Raw genomic sequence first — 20,715 nt, forward strand, 5'->3', positions numbered from 1 at the left:
TAGGCCCCTCCCGCCAGCAGCCACGGTCTCCAGAGCAACGGAGGCGGGGCGGGGGCGGGGCGAGTCTGCCGGGGGCGGGGGCGGCAGGGGGCGTGGCCTCCCCGGCGGGCTTGGGCGCCTGTGCCTGGGTCCCGGCTCGGCGGCGCGGGGGAGAGGCCCGGCTCGGGGGGGGGGGGGGGCGGCGGCTGGAGCCAGACGGGGCTGAGATCCCACAGGGCTGTTGGAGGCGCTTCTCCCGCTGCCAGGTGTCGGCACTATTGCTTCCTGCTGTGCTGGCGACCATCTTCTCCTCCCTCTTAGCTGACCTGGGCAAGTCCAAGGAACTTGAGCCTAGGGCTTGCAGCTGGGCTGAGGCTCCGGTCCCAGCTGGCACGGGGCCTGTCCAGAGATTCAAGGCTCCTGCGCAGGCACAAACCCCCAGTGCCGGGCTCAGCTTCAGCCAAAGGGACAGGAGAGGCATGTGGAGGGAGGCCCCACCTGAGACCGACTCCACCCCATGCAAGAGCACGTATACTCAAGTAGGGCCCACTGGCAGGGCACTCAAGCCCAGAGCCTCCTGCCACCAGCGTAGACCTGGCTGTCCCCGCAGCCCTCAGGAGCACCAGTGCCTGGGGCTTTATCGACTAGGCAGCTGCGCCTAGGCGAGAGGGGCTATCTGCTTTCGTTTGGAACTCTGGACAGTATACCTATGCAATTGCCTGCTATGGTAGCTTGGCACGACAACCAATAGGAAAACCACCTGGCTGCGTGGCGCGCTCTGGCAGGGCAAAATGTACCTCAGGTGACGAGTTCTTCCTTTTGTGGGTGTGTTTCAAACACTGGGGGCTGTGGCTCGAGTCAAGGCCAAAACAACCCATACAACTGCTTTGGACGGTCGCGATGCCTGCTTACAATGTCCCTGGTACACGGAACACACGGACCTGGAAGCCCAGTTGACCGCGGCGAGCCTCAAGTGAGCAGAAATGCTTTCCCCTGAAAAGCCTCACAACCCAACAGGTAAGCAGCTTCGTTTTGGGTCCGCCGAACCCGGAGAAAAGATAAATGTTCTTTCGTACGGTACCACAAAGTCGGGCGAGAGGAAAAAGGGCACGCTCGTGTCTGAGAGTCGCCTGGGTGCTCAGGGGCCCGCCCCTCTCACCCCAGAAAAGAAACACAGAGCAAGAGTGGACACTGACGAGGAAGGGGAAGACTCTGAGCCTCTGGTCTCTGAGAGACAGGCCCCTCCGGGCCTGGCAGGCAGCCAAGGCAGAAGCCCTCAGGCCACCTGTGGGAAAGGCCAGGTTTTCCGGTCCCAAAACGGTGGAGGTGACGGCGATGGGAGTCAGCACGTCTGTGACCATTGGCGTGGGAGAGACCTGCAGGGCAACGCCGGCCCTAGGTAGGCCCCCGCTTGACGAGGCCTCGGGGACGTTGGTTGGCGAGGAACCCCCCTCTTCAGAGGGACCGACCGGGCAGCCTGGCCCAACGCAGACACTTGGCCTGCACCAGGTGAGCTCTCGCTCTCGCTCTCGCTCTCGGATGGAGAGAGGGTCTCAGCCCAGTCCCAGGTCTGGCTCCGGGGTCCCCTCCCCCACAGCCCCTTCTGCAAGGGGCCCTGCCCCTCCCCCTGCCTTGGAACCCAGGAAGGAACCGTTCTTTCCCCACAGCGGCCCCTAGCGGTGGTAGTTTGGGCTCTGAGTTTCCGCACCGGAGCCGCTGGCTTGTTCCTGGAGCTTCCTCTGTCTCTTTTCTTTTCATCAGACGTAGAGGAGAAAACAACAGTCCACGACACCATAGCAGAGGTTCCCTTCCAGCACAGCCTCCACCCAGCAGGGCCCTAGCACGCCAGCGACCCCTTTCCTTCCCGTGGCCTCTGGCGGGCATTCGATGTGTCCATTTGGGAACCCCGCTAACCCCTAAGCCCGGCGCGTGAGTTTTCCTGGCAGTCGACACGCTCCCGGAAGTGCATTCGGTGGGTTTCGGCAGGATGTCTAGTGGCCGCACGTGTCCCGCCACTACCACTGGGGACAACTCCCGAGTGGAGAATTCTCCCCCTCATCACAACTGTCTTACACCTCCAGGCCTTAGGCCCCTCCCGCCAGCAGCCACGGTCTCCAGAGCAACGGAGGCGGGGCGGGGGCGGGGCGAGTCTGCCGGGGGCGGGGGCGGCAGGGGGCGTGGCCTCCCCGGCGGGCTTGGGCGCCTGTGCCTGGGTCCCGGCTCGGCGGCGCGGGGGAGAGGCCCGGCTCGGGGGGGGGGGGGCGGCGGCTGGAGCCAGACGGGGCTGAGATCCCACAGGGCTGTTGGAGGCGCTTCTCCCGCTGCCAGGTGTCGGCACTATTGCTTCCTGCTGTGCTGGCGACCATCTTCTCCTCCCTCTTAGCTGACCTGGGCAAGTCCAAGGAACTTGAGCCTAGGGCTTGCAGCTGGGCTGAGGCTCCGGTCCCAGCTGGCACGGGGCCTGTCCAGAGATTCAAGGCTCCTGCGCAGGCACAAACCCCCAGTGCCGGGCTCAGCTTCAGCCAAAGGGACAGGAGAGGCATGTGGAGGGAGGCCCCACCTGAGACCGACTCCACCCCATGCAAGAGCACGTATACTCAAGTAGGGCCCACTGGCAGGGCACTCAAGCCCAGAGCCTCCTGCCACCAGCGTAGACCTGGCTGTCCCCGCAGCCCTCAGGAGCACCAGTGCCTGGGGCTTTATCGACTAGGCAGCTGCGCCTAGGCGAGAGGGGCTATCTGCTTTCGTTTGGAACTCTGGACAGTATACCTATGCAATTGCCTGCTATGGTAGCTTGGCACGACAACCAATAGGAAAACCACCTGGCTGCGTGGCGCGCTCTGGCAGGGCAAAATGTACCTCAGGTGACGAGTTCTTCCTTTTGTGGGTGTGTTTCAAACACTGGGGGCTGTGGCTCGAGTCAAGGCCAAAACAACCCATACAACTGCTTTGGACGGTCGCGATGCCTGCTTACAATGTCCCTGGTACACGGAACACACGGACCTGGAAGCCCAGTTGACCGCGGCGAGCCTCAAGTGAGCAGAAATGCTTTCCCCTGAAAAGCCTCACAACCCAACAGGTAAGCAGCTTCGTTTTGGGTCCGCCGAACCCGGAGAAAAGATAAATGTTCTTTCGTACGGTACCACAAAGTCGGGCGAGAGGAAAAAGGGCACGCTCGTGTCTGAGAGTCGCCTGGGTGCTCAGGGGCCCGCCCCTCTCACCCCAGAAAAGAAACACAGAGCAAGAGTGGACACTGACGAGGAAGGGGAAGACTCTGAGCCTCTGGTCTCTGAGAGACAGGCCCCTCCGGGCCTGGCAGGCAGCCAAGGCAGAAGCCCTCAGGCCACCTGTGGGAAAGGCCAGGTTTTCCGGTCCCAAAACGGTGGAGGTGACGGCGATGGGAGTCAGCACGTCTGTGACCATTGGCGTGGGAGAGACCTGCAGGGCAACGCCGGCCCTAGGTAGGCCCCCGCTTGACGAGGCCTCGGGGACGTTGGTTGGCGAGGAACCCCCCTCTTCAGAGGGACCGACCGGGCAGCCTGGCCCAACGCAGACACTTGGCCTGCACCAGGTGAGCTCTCGCTCTCGCTCTCGCTCTCGGATGGAGAGAGGGTCTCAGCCCAGTCCCAGGTCTGGCTCCGGGGTCCCCTCCCCCACAGCCCCTTCTGCAAGGGGCCCTGCCCCTCCCCCTGCCTTGGAACCCAGGAAGGAACCGTTCTTTCCCCACAGCGGCCCCTAGCGGTGGTAGTTTGGGCTCTGAGTTTCCGCACCGGAGCCGCTGGCTTGTTCCTGGAGCTTCCTCTGTCTCTTTTCTTTTCATCAGACGTAGAGGAGAAAACAACAGTCCACGACACCATAGCAGAGGTTCCCTTCCAGCACAGCCTCCACCCAGCAGGGTCCTAGCACGCCAGCGACCCCTTTCCTTCCCGTGGCCTCTGGCGGGCATTCGATGTGTCCATTTGGGAACCCCGCTAACCCCTAAGCCCGGCGCGTGAGTTTTCCTGGCAGTCGACACGCTCCCGGAAGTGCATTCGGTGGGTTTCGGCAGGATGTCTAGTGGCCGCACGTGTCCCGCCACTACCACTGGGGACAACTCCCGAGTGGAGAATTCTCCCCCTCATCACAACTGTCTTACACCTCCAGGCCTTAGGCCCCTCCCGCCAGCAGCCACGGTCTCCAGAGCAACGGAGGCGGGGCGGGGGCGGGGCGAGTCTGCCGGGGGCGGGGGCGGCAGGGGGCGTGGCCTCCCCGGCGGGCTTGGGCGCCTGTGCCTGGGTCCCGGCTCGGCGGCGCGGGGGAGAGGCCCGGCTCGGGGGCGGGGGGGCGGCGGCTGGAGCCAGACGGGGCTGAGATCCCACAGGGCTGTTGGAGGCGCTTCTCCCGCTGCCAGGTGTCGGCACTATTGCTTCCTGCTGTGCTGGCGACCATCTTCTCCTCCCTCTTAGCTGACCTGGGCAAGTCCAAGGAACTTGAGCCTAGGGCTTGCAGCTGGGCTGAGGCTCCGGTCCCAGCTGGCACGGGGCCTGTCCAGAGATTCAAGGCTCCTGCGCAGGCACAAACCCCCAGTGCCGGGCTCAGCTTCAGCCAAAGGGACAGGAGAGGCATGTGGAGGGAGGCCCCACCTGAGACCGACTCCACCCCATGCAAGAGCACGTATACTCAAGTAGGGCCCACTGGCAGGGCACTCAAGCCCAGAGCCTCCTGCCACCAGCGTAGACCTGGCTGTCCCCGCAGCCCTCAGGAGCACCAGTGCCTGGGGCTTTATCGACTAGGCAGCTGCGCCTAGGCGAGAGGGGCTATCTGCTTTCGTTTGGAACTCTGGACAGTATACCTATGCAATTGCCTGCTATGGTAGCTTGGCACGACAACCAATAGGAAAACCACCTGGCTGCGTGGCGCGCTCTGGCAGGGCAAAATGTACCTCAGGTGACGAGTTCTTCCTTTTGTGGGTGTGTTTCAAACACTGGGGGCTGTGGCTCGAGTCAAGGCCGAAACAACCCATACAACTGCTTTGGACGGTCGCGATGCCTGCTTACAATGTCCCTGGTACACGGAACACACGGACCTGGAAGCCCAGTTGACCGCGGCGAGCCTCAAGTGAGCAGAAATGCTTTCCCCTGAAAAGCCTCACAACCCAACAGGTAAGCAGCTTCGTTTTGGGTCCGCCGAACCCGGAGAAAAGATAAATGTTCTTTCGTACGGTACCACAAAGTCGGGCGAGAGGAAAAAGGGCACGCTCGTGTCTGAGAGTCGCCTGGGTGCTCAGGGGCCCGCCCCTCTCACCCCAGAAAAGAAACACAGAGCAAGAGTGGACACTGACGAGGAAGGGGAAGACTCTGAGCCTCTGGTCTCTGAGAGACAGGCCCCTCCGGGCCTGGCAGGCAGCCAAGGCAGAAGCCCTCAGGCCACCTGTGGGAAAGGCCAGGTTTTCCGGTCCCAAAACGGTGGAGGTGACGGCGATGGGAGTCAGCACGTCTGTGACCATTGGCGTGGGAGAGACCTGCAGGGCAACGCCGGCCCTAGGTAGGCCCCCGCTTGACGAGGCCTCGGGGACGTTGGTTGGCGAGGAACCCCCCTCTTCAGAGGGACCGACCGGGCAGCCTGGCCCAACGCAGACACTTGGCCTGCACCAGGTGAGCTCTCGCTCTCGCTCTCGCTCTCGGATGGAGAGAGGGTCTCAGCCCAGTCCCAGGTCTGGCTCAGGGGTCCCCTCCCCCACAGCCCCTTCTGCAAGGGGCCCTGCCCCTCCCCCTGCCTTGGAACCCAGGAAGGAACCGTTCTTTCCCCACAGCGGCCCCTAGCGGTGGTAGTTTGGGCTCTGAGTTTCCGCACCGGAGCCGCTGGCTTGTTCCTGGAGCTTCCTCTGTCTCTTTTCTTTTCATCAGACGTAGAGGAGAAAACAACAGTCCACGACACCATAGCAGAGGTTCCCTTCCAGCACAGCCCCCACCCAGCAGGGCCCTAGCACGCCAGCGACCCCTTTCCTTCCCGTGGCCTCTGGCGGGCATTCGATGTGTCCATTTGGGAACCCCGCTAACCCCTAAGCCCGGCGCGTGAGTTTTCCTGGCAGTCGACACGCTCCCGGAAGTGCATTCGGTGGGTTTCGGCAGGATGTCTAGTGGCCGCACGTGTCCCGCCACTACCACTGGGGACAACTCCCGAGTGGAGAATTCTCCCCCTCATCACAACTGTCTTACACCTCCAGGCCTTAGGCCCCTCCCGCCAGCAGCCACGGTCTCCAGAGCAACGGAGGCGGGGCGGGGGCGGGGCGAGTCTGCCGGGGGCGGGGGCGGCAGGGGGCGTGGCCTCCCCGGCGGGCTTGGGCGCCTGTGCCTGGGTCCCGGCTCGGCGGCGCGGGGGAGAGGCCCGGCTCGGGGGGGGGGGGGGCGGCGGCTGGAGCCAGACGGGGCTGAGATCCCACAGGGCTGTTGGAGGCGCTTCTCCCGCTGCCAGGTGTCGGCACTATTGCTTCCTGCTGTGCTGGCGACCATCTTCTCCTCCCTCTTAGCTGACCTGGGCAAGTCCAAGGAACTTGAGCCTAGGGCTTGCAGCTGGGCTGAGGCTCCGGTCCCAGCTGGCACGGGGCCTGTCCAGAGATTCAAGGCTCCTGCGCAGGCACAAACCCCCAGTGCCGGGCTCAGCTTCAGCCAAAGGGACAGGAGAGGCATGTGGAGGGAGGCCCCACCTGAGACCGACTCCACCCCATGCAAGAGCACGTATACTCAAGTAGGGCCCACTGGCAGGGCACTGAAGCCCAGAGCCTCCTGCCACCAGCGTAGACCTGGCTGTCCCCGCAGCCCTCAGGAGCACCAGTGCCTGGGGCTTTATCGACTAGGCAGCTGCGCCTAGGCGAGAGGGGCTATCTGCTTTCGTTTGGAACTCTGGACAGTATACCTGTGCAATTGCCTGCTATGGTAGCTTGGCACGACAACCAATAGGAAAACCACCTGGCTGCGTGGCGCGCTCTGGCAGGGCAAAATGTACCTCAGGTGACGAGTTCTTCCTTTTGTGGGTGTGTTTCAAACACTGGGGGCTGTGGCTCGAGTCAAGGCCAAAACAACCCATACAACTGCTTTGGACGGTCGCGATGCCTGCTTACAATGTCCCTGGTACACGGAACACACGGACCTGGAAGCCCAGTTGACCGCGGCGAGCCTCAAGTGAGCAGAAATGCTTTCCCCTGAAAAGCCTCACAACCCAACAGGTAAGCAGCTTCGTTTTGGGTCCGCCGAACCCGGAGAAAAGATAAATGTTCTTTCGTACGGTACCACAAAGTCGGGCGAGAGGAAAAAGGGCACGCTCATGTCTGAGAGTCGCCTGGGTGCTCAGGGGCCCGCCCCTCTCACCCCAGAAAAGAAACACAGAGCAAGAGTGGACACTGACGAGGAAGGGGAAGACTCTGAGCCTCTGGTCTCTGAGAGACAGGCCCCTCCGGGCCTGGCAGGCAGCCAAGGCAGAAGCCCTCAGGCCACCTGTGGGAAAGGCCAGGTTTTCCGGTCCCAAAACGGTGGAGGTGACGGCGATGGGAGTCAGCACGTCTGTGACCATTGGCGTGGGAGAGACCTGCAGGGCAACGCCGGCCCTAGGTAGGCCCCCGCTTGACGAGGCCTCGGGGACGTTGGTTGGCGAGGAACCCCCCTCTTCAGAGGGACCGACCGGGCAGCCTGGCCCAACGCAGACACTTGGCCTGCACCAGGTGAGCTCTCGCTCTCGCTCTCGCTCTCGGATGGAGAGAGGGTCTCAGCCCAGTCCCAGGTCTGGCTCAGGGGTCCCCTCCCCCACAGCCCCTTCTGCAAGGGGCCCTGCCCCTCCCCCTGCCTTGGAACCCAGGAAGGAACCGTTCTTTCCCCACAGCGGCCCCTAGCGGTGGTAGTTTGGGCTCTGAGTTTCCGCACCGGAGCCGCTGGCTTGTTCCTGGAGCTTCCTCTGTCTCTTTTCTTTTCATCAGACGTAGAGGAGAAAACAACAGTCCACGACACCATAGCAGAGGTTCCCTTCCAGCACAGCCCCCACCCAGCAGGGTCCTAGCACGCCAGCGACCCCTTTCCTTCCCGTGGCCTCTGGCGGGCATTCGATGTGTCCATTTGGGAACCCCGCTAACCCCTAAGCCCGGCGCGTGAGTTTTCCTGGCAGTCGACACGCTCCCGGAAGTGCATTCGGTGGGTTTCGGCAGGATGTCTAGTGGCCGCACGTGTCCCGCCACTACCACTGGGGACAACTCCCGAGTGGAGAATTCTCCCCCTCATCACAACTGTCTTACACCTCCAGGCCTTAGGCCCCTCCCGCCAGCAGCCACGGTCTCCAGAGCAACGGAGGCGGGGCGGGGGCGGGGCGAGTCTGCCGGGGGCGGGGGCGGCAGGGGGCGTGGCCTCCCCGGCGGGCTTGGGCGCCTGTGCCTGGGTCCCGGCTCGGCGGCGCGGGGGAGAGGCCCGGCTCGCGGGGGGGGGGGGGGGCGGCGGCTGGAGCCAGACGGGGCTGAGATCCCACAGGGCTGTTGGAGGCGCTTCTCCCGCTGCCAGGTGTCGGCACTATTGCTTCCTGCTGTGCTGGCGACCATCTTCTCCTCCCTCTTAGCTGACCTGGGCAAGTCCAAGGAACTTGAGCCTAGGGCTTGCAGCTGGGCTGAGGCTCCGGTCCCAGCTGGCACGGGGCCTGTCCAGAGATTCAAGGCTCCTGCGCAGGCACAAACCCCCAGTGCCGGGCTCAGCTTCAGCCAAAGGGACAGGAGAGGCATGTGGAGGGAGGCCCCACCTGAGACCGACTCCACCCCATGCAAGAGCACGTATACTCAAGTAGGGCCCACTGGCAGGGCACTGAAGCCCAGAGCCTCCTGCCACCAGCGTAGACCTGGCTGTCCCCGCAGCCCTCAGGAGCACCAGTGCCTGGGGCTTTATCGACTAGGCAGCTGCGCCTAGGCGAGAGGGGCTATCTGCTTTCGTTTGGAACTCTGGACAGTATACCTGTGCAATTGCCTGCTATGGTAGCTTGGCACGACAACCAATAGGAAAACCACCTGGCTGCGTGGCGCGCTCTGGCAGGGCAAAATGTACCTCAGGTGACGAGTTCTTCCTTTTGTGGGTGTGTTTCAAACACTGGGGGCTGTGGCTCGAGTCAAGGCCAAAACAACCCATACAACTGCTTTGGACGGTCGCGATGCCTGCTTACAATGTCCCTGGTACACGGAACACACGGACCTGGAAGCCCAGTTGACCGCGGCGAGCCTCAAGTGAGCAGAAATGCTTTCCCCTGAAAAGCCTCACAACCCAACAGGTAAGCAGCTTCGTTTTGGGTCCGCCGAACCCGGAGAAAAGATAAATGTTCTTTCGTACGGTACCACAAAGTCGGGCGAGAGGAAAAAGGGCACGCTCATGTCTGAGAGTCGCCTGGGTGCTCAGGGGCCCGCCCCTCTCACCCCAGAAAAGAAACACAGAGCAAGAGTGGACACTGACGAGGAAGGGGAAGACTCTGAGCCTCTGGTCTCTGAGAGACAGGCCCCTCCGGGCCTGGCAGGCAGCCAAGGCAGAAGCCCTCAGGCCACCTGTGGGAAAGGCCAGGTTTTCCGGTCCCAAAACGGTGGAGGTGACGGCGATGGGAGTCAGCACGTCTGTGACCATTGGCGTGGGAGAGACCTGCAGGGCAACGCCGGCCCTAGGTAGGCCCCCGCTTGACGAGGCCTCGGGGACGTTGGTTGGCGAGGAACCCCCCTCTTCAGAGGGACCGACCGGGCAGCCTGGCCCAACGCAGACACTTGGCCTGCACCAGGTGAGCTCTCGCTCTCGCTCTCGCTCTCGGATGGAGAGAGGGTCTCAGCCCAGTCCCAGGTCTGGCTCCGGGGTCCCCTCCCCCACAGCCCCTTCTGCAAGGGGCCCTGCCCCTCCCCCTGCCTTGGAACCCAGGAAGGAACCGTTCTTTCCCCACAGCGGCCCCTAGCGGTGGTAGTTTGGGCTCTGAGTTTCCGCACCGGAGCCGCTGGCTTGTTCCTGGAGCTTCCTCTGTCTCTTTTCTTTTCATCAGACGTAGAGGAGAAAACAACAGTCCACGACACCATAGCAGAGGTTCCCTTCCAGCACAGCCCCCACCCAGCAGGGTCCTAGCACGCCAGCGACCCCTTTCCTTCCCGTGGCCTCTGGCGGGCATTCGATGTGTCCATTTGGGAACCCCGCTAACCCCTAAGCCCGGCGCGTGAGTTTTCCTGGCAGTCGACACGCTCCCGGAAGTGAATTCGGTGGGTTTCGGCAGGATGTCTAGTGGCCGCACGTGTCCCGCCACTACCACTGGGGACAACTCCCGAGTGGAGAATTCTCCCCCTCATCACAACTGTCTTACACCTCCAGGCCTTAGGCCCCTCCCGCCAGCAGCCACGGTCTCCAGAGCAACGGAGGCGGGGCGGGGGCGGGGCGAGTCTGCCGGGGGCGGGGGCGGCAGGGGGCGTGGCCTCCCCGGCGGGCTTGGGCGCCTGTGCCTGGGTCCCGGCTCGGCGGCGCGGGGGAGAGGCCCGGCTCGCGGGGGGGGGGGGGGCGGCGGCTGGAGCCAGACGGGGCTGAGATCCCACAGGGCTGTTGGAGGCGCTTCTCCCGCTGCCAGGTGTCGGCACTATTGCTTCCTGCTGTGCTGGCGACCATCTTCTCCTCCCTCTTAGCTGACCTGGGCAAGTCCAAGGAACTTGAGCCTAGGGCTTGCAGCTGGGCTGAGGCTCCGGTCCCAGCTGGCACGGGGCCTGTCCAGAGATTCAAGGCTCCTGCGCAGGCACAAACCCCCAGTGCCGGGCTCAGCTTCAGCCAAAGGGACAGGAGAGGCATGTGGGGGGAGGCCCCACCTGAGACCGACTCCACCCCATGCAAGAGCACGTATACTCAAGTAGGGCCCACTGGCAGGGCACTGAAGCCCAGAGCCTCCTGCCACCAGCGTAGACCTGGCTGTCCCCGCAGCCCTCAGGAGCACCAGTGCCTGGGGCTTTATCGACTAGGCAGCTGCGCCTAGGCGAGAGGGGCTATCTGCTTTCGTTTGGAACTCTGGACAGTATACCTGTGCAATTGCCTGCTATGGTAGCTTGGCACGACAACCAATAGGAAAACCACCTGGCTGCGTGGCGCGCTCTGGCAGGGCAAAATGTACCTCAGGTGACGAGTTCTTCCTTTTGTGGGTGTGTTTCAAACACTGGGGGCTGTGGCTCGAGTCAAGGCCAAAACAACCCATACAACTGCTTTGGACGGTCGCGATGCCTGCTTACAATGTCCCTGGTACACGGAACACACGGACCTGGAAGCCCAGTTGACCGCGGCGAGCCTCAAGTGAGCAGAAATGCTTTCCCCTGAAAAGCCTCACAACCCAACAGGTAAGCAGCTTCGTTTTGGGTCCGCCGAACCCGGAGAAAAGATAAATGTTCTTTCGTACGGTACCACAAAGTCGGGCGAGAGGAAAAAGGGCACGCTCATGTCTGAGAGTCGCCTGGGTGCTCAGGGGCCCGCCCCTCTCACCCCAGAAAAGAAACACAGAGCAAGAGTGGACACTGACGAGGAAGGGGAAGACTCTGAGCCTCTGGTCTCTGAGAGACAGGCCCCTCCGGGCCTGGCAGGCAGCCAAGGCAGAAGCCCTCAGGCCACCTGTGGGAAAGGCCAGGTTTTCCGGTCCCAAAACGGTGGAGGTGACGGCGATGGGAGTCAGCACGTCTGTGACCATTGGCGTGGGAGAGACCTGCAGGGCAACGCCGGCCCTAGGTAGGCCCCCGCTTGACGAGGCCTCGGGGACGTTGGTTGGCGAGGAACCCCCCTCTTCAGAGGGACCGACCGGGCAGCCTGGCCCAACGCAGACACTTGGCCTGCACCAGGTGAGCTCTCGCTCTCGCTCTCGCTCTCGGATGGAGAGAGGGTCTCAGCCCAGTCCCAGGTCTGGCTCCGGGGTCCCCTCCCCCACAGCCCCTTCTGCAAGGGGCCCTGCCCCTCCCCCTGCCTTGGAACCCAGGAAGGAACCGTTCTTTCCCCACAGCGGCCCCTAGCGGTGGTAGTTTGGGCTCTGAGTTTCCGCACCGGAGCCGCTGGCTTGTTCCTGGAGCTTCCTCTGTCTCTTTTCTTTTCATCAGACGTAGAGGAGAAAACAACAGTCCACGACACCATAGCAGAGGTTCCCTTCCAGCACAGCCCCCACCCAGCAGGGTCCTAGCACGCCAGCGACCCCTTTCCTTCCCGTGGCCTCTGGCGGGCATTCGATGTGTCCATTTGGGAACCCCGCTAACCCCTAAGCCCGGCGCGTGAGTTTTCCTGGCAGTCGACACGCTCCCGGAAGTGCATTCGGTGGGTTTCGGCAGGATGTCTAGTGGCCGCACGTGTCCCGCCACTACCACTGGGGACAACTCCCGAGTGGAGAATTCTCCCCCTCATCACAACTGTCTTACACCTCCAGGCCTTAGGCCCCTCCCGCCAGCAGCCACGGTCTCCAGAGCAACGGAGGCGGGGCGGGGGCGGGGCGAGTCTGCCGGGGGCGGGGGCGGCAGGGGGCGTGGCCTCCCCGGCGGGCTTGGGCGCCTGTGCCTGGGTCCCGGCTCGGCGGCGCGGGGGAGAGGCCCGGCTCGGGGGGGGGGGGGGGGGGGGGCGGCGGCTAGAGCCAGACGGGGCTGAGATCCCACAGGGCTGTTGGAGGCGCTTCTCCCGCTGCCAGGTGTCGGCACTATTGCTTCCTGCTGTGCTGGCGACCATCTTCTCCTCCCTCTTAGCTGACCTGGGCAAGTCCAAGGAACTTGAGCCTAGGGCTTGCAGCTGGGCTGAGGCTCCGGTCCCAGCTGGCACGGGGCCTGTCCAGAGATTCAAGGCTCCTGCGCAGGCACAAACCCCCAGTGCCGGGCTCAGCTTCAGCCAAAGGGACAGGAGAGGCATGTGGAGGGAGGCCCCACCTGAGACCGACTCCACCCCATGCAAGAGCTCGTATACTCAAGTAGGGCCCACTGGCAGGGCACTCAAGCCCAGAGCCTCCTGCCACCAGCGTAGACCTGGCTGTCCCCGCAGCCCTCAGGAGCACCAGTGCCTGGGGCTTTATCGACTAGGCAGCTGCGCCTAGGCGAGAGGGGCTATCTGCTTTCGTTTGGAACTCTGGACAGTATACCTGTGCAATTGCCTGCTATGGTAGCTTGGCACGACAACCAATAGGAAAACCACCTGGCTGCGTGGCGCGCTCTGGCAGGGCAAAATGTACCTCAGGTGACGAGTTCTTCCTTTTGTGGGTGTGTTTCAAACACTGGGGGCTGTGGCTCGAGTCAAGGCCAAAACAACCCATACAACTGCTTTGGACGGTCGCGATGCCTGCTTACAATGTCCCTGGTACACGGAACACACGGACCTGGAAGCCCAGTTGACCGCGGCGAGCCTCAAGTGAGCAGAAATGTTTTCCCCTGAAAAGCCTCACAACCCAACAGGTAAGCAGCTTCGTTTTGGGTCCGCCGAACCCGGAGAAAAGATAAATGTTCTTTCGTACGGTACCACAAAGTCGGGCGAGAGGAAAAAGGGCACGCTCATGTCTGAGAGTCGCCTGGGTGCTCAGGGGCCCGCCCCTCTCACCCCAGAAAAGAAACACAGAGCAAGAGTGGACACTGACGAGGAAGGGGAAGACTCTGAGCCTCTGGTCTCTGAGAGACAGGCCCCTCCGGGCCTGGCAGGCAGCCAAGGCAGAAGCCCTCAGGCCACCTGTGGGAAAGGCCAGGTTTTCCGGTCCCAAAACGGTGGAGGTGACGGCGATGGGAGTCAGCACGTCTGTGACCATTGGCGTGGGAGAGACCTGCAGGGCAACGCCGGCCCTAGGTAGGCCCCCGCTTGACGAGGCCTCGGGGACGTTGGTTGGCGAGGAACCCCCCTCTTCAGAGGGACCGACCGGGCAGCCTGGCCCAACGCAGACACTTGGCCTGCACCAGGTGAGCTCTCGCTCTCGCTCTCGCTCTCGGATGGAGAGAGGGTCTCAGCCCAGTCCCAGGTCTGGCTCCGGGGTCCCCTCCCCCACAGCCCCTTCTGCAAGGGGCCCTGCCCCTCCCCCTGCCTTGGAACCCAGGAAGGAACCGTTCTTTCCCCACAGCGGCCCCTAGCGGTGGTAGTTTGGGCTCTGAGTTTCCGCACCGGAGCCGCTGGCTTGTTCCTGGAGCTTCCTCTGTCTCTTTTCTTTTCATCAGACGTAGAGGAGAAAACAACAGTCCACGACACCATAGCAGAGGTTCCCTTCCAGCACAGCCCCCACCCAGCAGGGTCCTAGCACGCCAGCGACCCCTTTCCTTCCCGTGGCCTCTGGCGGGCATTCGATGTGTCCATTTGGGAACCCCGCTAACCCCTAAGCCCGGCGCGTGAGTTTTCCTGGCAGTCGACACGCTCCCGGAAGTGCATTCGGTGGGTTTCGGCAGGATGTCTAGTGGCCGCACGTGTCCCGCCACTACCACTGGGGACAACTCCCGAGTGGAGAATTCTCCCCCTCATCACAACTGTCTTACACCTCCAGGCCTTAGGCCCCTCCCGCCAGCAGCCACGGTCTCCAGAGCAACGGAGGCGGGGCGGGGGCGGGGCGAGTCTGCCGGGGGCGGGGGCGGCAGGGGGCGTGGCCTCCCCGGCGGGCTTGGGCGCCTGTGCCTGGGTCCCGGCTCAGCCTGGGAGGGGAGAGGCCCGGCTCGGGGGGGGGGGGGCGGCGGCTGGAGTCAGACGGGGCTGAGATCCCACAGGGCTGTTGGAGGCGCTTCTCCCGCTGCCAGGTGTCGGCACTATTGCTTCCTGCTGTGCTGGCGACCATCTTCTCCTCCCTCTTAGCTGACCTGGGCAAGTCCAAGGAACTTGAGCCTAGGGCTTGCAGCTGGGCTGTGGCTCAGGTCACAGCTGGCATGCGGCCTGTCCAGAGATTCAAGGCTCCTGCGCAGGCACAAACCCCCAGTGCCGGGCTCAGCTTCAGCCAAAGGGACAGGAGAGGCTTGTGGAGGGAGGTCCCACCTGAGACCGACTCCACCCCATGCAAGAGCACGTATACTCAAGCAGCGTCCACTGGCAGGGCACTGAAGCCCAGAGCCTCCGGCCACCAGCGTAGACCTGGCTGTCCCCGCCGCCGTCAGGAGCACCAGTGCCTGGGGCTTTATCGACTAGGCAGCTGCGCCTAGGCGAGAGGGGCTATCTGCTTTCGTTTGGAACTCTGGACAGTATACCTGTGCAATTGCCTGCTATGGTAGCTTGGCACGACAACCAATAGGAAAACCACCTGGCTGTGTGGCGTGCTCTGGCAGGGCTAAATGTACTTCAGGTGATGAGTTCTTCCTTTTGTGTGTGTGTTTCAAACACTGGGGGTTGTGGCTCGAGTCAATGCCAAAATAACCCATACGACTGCTTTGGATGGTGGCGATGCCTGCTTACATTGTCCCTGGTACACGGAACACACGGACCTGGAAGCCCAGTTGACCGCGGCGAGCCTCAAGTGAGCAGAAATGCTTTCCCCTGAAAAGCCTCACAACCCAACAGGTAAGCAGCTCCGTTTTGGGTCCCCCAAATGCGGTGAAAAGATAAATGTTCATTCGTACGGTACCACAAAGTCAGGCGAGCGGAAAAAGGGCACGCTCATGTCTGAGAGTCACCTGGGTGCTCAGGGGCCCGTCCCTCTCACCCCAGAAAAGAAACACAGAGCAAGAGTGGACACTGACGAGGAAGGGTTAGACTCTGATCCTCTGGTCTCTGAGAGACAGGCCCATCCGGGCCTGGCAGGCAGCCAAGGGAGAAGCCCTCAGGCCGCCTGTGGGAAAGGCCTGTCTAATTTCATGGTACCCACAAAACTTCCTGTGCTCATGACCTGGCCTTTTCACCCGGAATGAAAAAAAAAATGTCACCCTTTGAGAACCAGCAGGATAGCAGCAGAATAATTAGCTCCTAGTGTCAGTTCCTGCTACACGCTAGTTATTAAACACCCAGAGCTATCTGGAGCTAACTGAAGCACCTGTTTGTGGGCTTCAGGAGGCCAGAAGAGCATCTTTCAACATACTTGAAGGAATAGAAGGAGGACACTGCCCATCTGCAGAGAGGATTCATAAGGACAGCTTTCCATTCCACAGAAGCTGGTACCTATCCTCCAGTGGAGGCACATGCCACCTCGGGAGCTGTTCAGTGACTGGAATTGAATGCCCCATTTCCCAAAAATGAGGGAGGAAGAGATGGTTGGGCACCAACTTCAGCAACTGATGAATAAATTCAGTGGACTAAAGTATAATTCTGAGAACAGCTAAAGTTTTAGCCTGTTCAAATCAGAAAGAGGCTGGTAGCCACCATCTTAACACCACATCTGGCATGAGGGGAAGTAGAGCAAACTGAAAATCACACAGCTGGGGGGACTGACTTACTTTCATTCGGTCAGATTGCAGCTGTAGCCTAGGGCCCCTCACCACCTCTGGCATGGAGAAAGCTGGGGTGATCTGTGCCAGCCTCTCCAGGAAATCACCAGCCAAACCAAAGAGGCCAGTGATCATCCTACTCTGGCAGCACAAGCCACCCCAGGAGCTACTCTGTGGATGAAGTTGGAAGCTGCATTTCCCAAAAAGAGGGGATAGGAGATGGCTGGCTACTAATTTTGTCTACTGATTGGTAGACTCAGCTGGCTAAAGTAAAAACCTAGGAACAGCTGGGGTGTGAACCTGTCCAAGTTGGAAAGAGGCTGGTGGCTGCCATTTTGACTCAGCCCCCAGCATCAAGGGAAGCTGGGCTGATCAAAAATTGTGATGTTGGTAAGAACTGGTTTCTTTCACCCAGATCAGCCTCCAGCCCTAGACTAGGCTTCATCCCCACCTTTGTCAGGGAGGAGGCTGGTGGTTCCAGTAGCAGCCTATCCAGGTAACTGCAGGTATCTTTGGCAGGCACAGACTGAATAATCAGAAGTCTATTGGGGAAATGTGGTCATCTTGGACCAGCACTGCAGATTGCTGCCCACACCTGCAGCTCCATCCCTGTCCCAGGCAGGGGAGAAAAGGGCATGAAGCTTCATCAGTCTTTCTGGGCAACTACAGTCTAGGCCTACAAGACTCAGATTATTCCACACATCTGTGACTCTGCCCCAACCCCTGGGAAAGGAGAAAGCTAGGAGAAGCTTCATTGGTCCCTGGGACAATGAGGGCAGCTTGAGCCTCCACAGCTTATAGCACCAATTACATCCTTGGCTCCTATTGCACAACCAGCAAGAGAGAAAGGGCTTCCTGCCTAAAGAGAAAAACTGCACCCAGAATAAATACTCTAGTAACCCAGATGCCAAGACACCAAAAAATAATTACAATCCACACCAAGAAAAAGGATGATATGGAAAAGTTAAAGGAAAAAGATAAGCCTTCAGACAACATAAAGGAGTTGAGACTACAAAGGAGTTGAGACTACTAATCAGAGATGTTTAAGCAAATCTCCTTAATGAATTCGCTGAGATGACTAAAGAAATTAAGGATATTTAGAAGACATTGAATGAGCAAAAAGAAGAATTTGAAAGCATACATAGAAAAATAGCAGATCTGATGAGAATGAAAGGTGCAATAAATGAAATTAGAAAAACATTGGAATCATATAATAGCAGATTTGAGGAGGCAGAAGAAAGGACTGGTGAGTTGAAAAAATGGCTTCTGAAAGTGAACATACAAAAGAACAGATGAAGAAAAGAATGGAAAAAAATGTACAAGGTCTCAGGGAACTAAATGACAGCAAAAGGCATGCAAACATGCATGTCATGGGTGTCCCAGAGGAAGAGGAGGAAAAAGAGGCAGAAGGAATATTTGAAGAAACCATGGTAGAAAATTTCCCAACCCTATTGAAGAATATAGATACCCATGTCCAAGAAGCACAATGTACTCCCATCTGAAAAAGTCTGAATAGACAAACTCTGAGAAACATACTAATCAGAATAGGAAATGCCAAGGGCAAAGAGGGAACTCTGAGAACAGCAAGAGATAAATAGAAGTTCCAAAAAATCTACAATGGTCTCAGAGTTAATTAACAAGTTCAGAAAAGTTGCAGTATTCATGATCAATATAAAATAATACACCTGTTTCTATACACTGGTAATGATCATGCTGAGGGGAAAAAAAAAAGAAAAAAATCATTTGCAATAGTAACTAGTAACTAAAAGAATCATATATCTAGGTATAAATTTAACCAAGGACTTGACTTGAATGCAGAAAATGACAAAACAGTGCTTTAAAAAATGACAGAGACTGCCTAATAAATGGGAGGACATTTTGTGCTCATGATTTGGAAAACTAAATATCATTCAATATCAATTCTATCTAAATTGATTTACAAATTCAACACAATCACAATCAAAATGCCAACTGCCTACTTTCAGAAATGGAAAAGTGAAATACCAGATTTATTTCAAAGGGAAATGTGCCCTGATGAGCCAAAGATATCTTTAAAAAGAATGAACTCAATCGACTCACAACTCCTGAATTTAAAGCATATTACAAAGCTACAGTGGTCAAAACAGCATGGTAGTGGCATAAAGATAGATGTAAGATCAAAATGTCTTTCCAGTGAACATCAGATCCAATGGAATTGATTTAAGAGTTCAAAAATTGACTGACACATCTACAGCCAATTGATATTTGACAAGGCTGTCAAGTCCACCCAACTGGGACAGAACTGTCTCTTCACAAAATAGTGCTGTGAGAACTGGATTTTCATATCCAAAAGATTAAAGGAGGGCCCTTATCTCACTCTTTATACAAAAATTAACTCAAAATAGATCAAAGACCTAAATATAAGGGCCAGAGCCATAAAACTAAAAGAAAACATAGGGAAGCATTTTCAAGATCTTATTATAGGCAATAGCTTAGACTTTACATGAAAAGCACAGGCAATGAAAGAAAAAAAAAGATAAATGGTCCTCTTCAAAATTAAAAACATTTGCACTTCAAAGGATTGTCAAGAAAGTGCAAAGGCAGCCTGCTTATTCGGAGAAAATATTTGCACACCCCATATCTAATGAGTTCAATATCTGGAATATATAAAGAATTCCTACAACTGAACAATAAAAAGGCAAACAACCCAATAAAAATGGGTGAAAGACTAGAATAGGCATTTTCTAAGAAGAAATAGAATGACAAATAAGCACATGAAAAGATGTTCAACATCACTAGTTATTAGGGAAATGCAAAAGAAAACCAGGGATTTAATTTCAGACCTACTATAATGGCCACTATTAGGAAAACAGAAAGCAGAAAGAATTGGGAAGGATGTGGAGAAAGAGCAGCACTCATTCACTGCTGGTGGAAATGTAAAATATTACATTGGCTATGGAAGACAGATTGGTGGTTGCTCAAGAAGCTAAGTATAGAATCGCCACATGATCTGGCAATCCCACTAATAGTTATGTACAGAGAAGAACTGAAAGCGGGGATGCAACTAGACATTTGCACTTTGATGTTCATAGCGCCACTTTTAACAATTACCAAAAGATGTAAGCATGGGAAATGGACTTGGCCCAGTGGTTAGGGCGTCCGTCTACCACATGGGAGGTCCGTGGTTCAAGCCCCGGGCCTCCTTGACCCTTGGAGCTGGCCCATGCACAGTGCTGATGCGCGCAAGGAGTGCCCTGCCACGCAGGGGTGTCCCCCACATAGGGGAGCCCCACGCGCAAGGAGTGCACCCGTAAGGAGAGCCGCCCAGCACGAAAGAAAGTGCAGCCTGCCCAGGAATGGCGCCACCCACACTTCCCATGCTGCTGATGACAACAGAAGCGGACAAAGAAACAAGATGCAGCAAATAGACACAGAGAACAGACAACCGGGGGAGGGTGGGGGAGTTAAATAAATAAATAAATCTTTAAAAAAAAAAGATGTAAGCAATGCAATTATCTATCAACTAGAAAGATTTGAAGGGATTAACAAATATAGTATATACATATGATTGATTATTATTAAGTTGTGAGAAAGAATGAAGTCCTGATGCATGTGACAACATGGATTAACCTTGTGGTCATTATGTTGAGTTAAATAAGTCAGACACAAAATTACAAATATTATTTGATCTTACTAATATGAACTAATAATAACCAACTCATAGATTTAGAATCTAGAATCTAGCTCATGTGGAGATAGAATGGAGGTAAAGAATGGGAAGCTGATGCTAATTTCTGCAGAATTTCTATTTAGGTTGATTGTAAATGTTGGAAATGGATAGAAGTGATGATAGCTCATTATTGAGAGTGTAATAAACAGTGCTAAAATATGCATGTGAATGTAGTGAAAGACCAAATTTTGGGTCATGTATGCTACTAGAAGGAAAGTTATAGAATCAAAAATGGAACTGTAGAAGAACCAGCAAGATGGCGGCAGAGTAAGGAGCTCCTAGAGTCAGCTCCTGCTACAGGGAATTAGCAAACACCCAGAGCTCTCTGGAGCTAGCTGAAGCACCTGTTTGGGGGCTCCATGAGGCCAGAAGAACATCCTGCAACACCCTTGGGGGAGTAGAAGGAGGCGAGTGCCTGTCTGCAGAGAAGACTCATAAGTAAAGTGTTCCACACTATGGAGGCCAGTGCCCATCCTCCACTGGAGGCACAAGCCACCTCAGGAGCTATTCTGTGGCTGGAATTGAAAGCTCCGCTTCCCCAAAATGGGGGAGGAAGAGACATTTGGTCACCAATTTCAGCTACTGATGAGGAAATTCAGTGGGCTACAGTATGATCCTGAGAACAGCTAAGGTTTGAGCCTGTCCAGGTTAGAAAGAGGCTGGGAGCCACCATCTTAGCTCTGCACTTGGCTCAAGCAGG

The sequence above is a fragment of the Dasypus novemcinctus genome, unplaced genomic scaffold (assembly GCF_030445035.2).
Source record: "Dasypus novemcinctus isolate mDasNov1 unplaced genomic scaffold, mDasNov1.1.hap2 scaffold_151, whole genome shotgun sequence".
In the NCBI taxonomy this organism is placed as follows: Eukaryota; Metazoa; Chordata; class Mammalia; order Cingulata; family Dasypodidae; genus Dasypus; species Dasypus novemcinctus.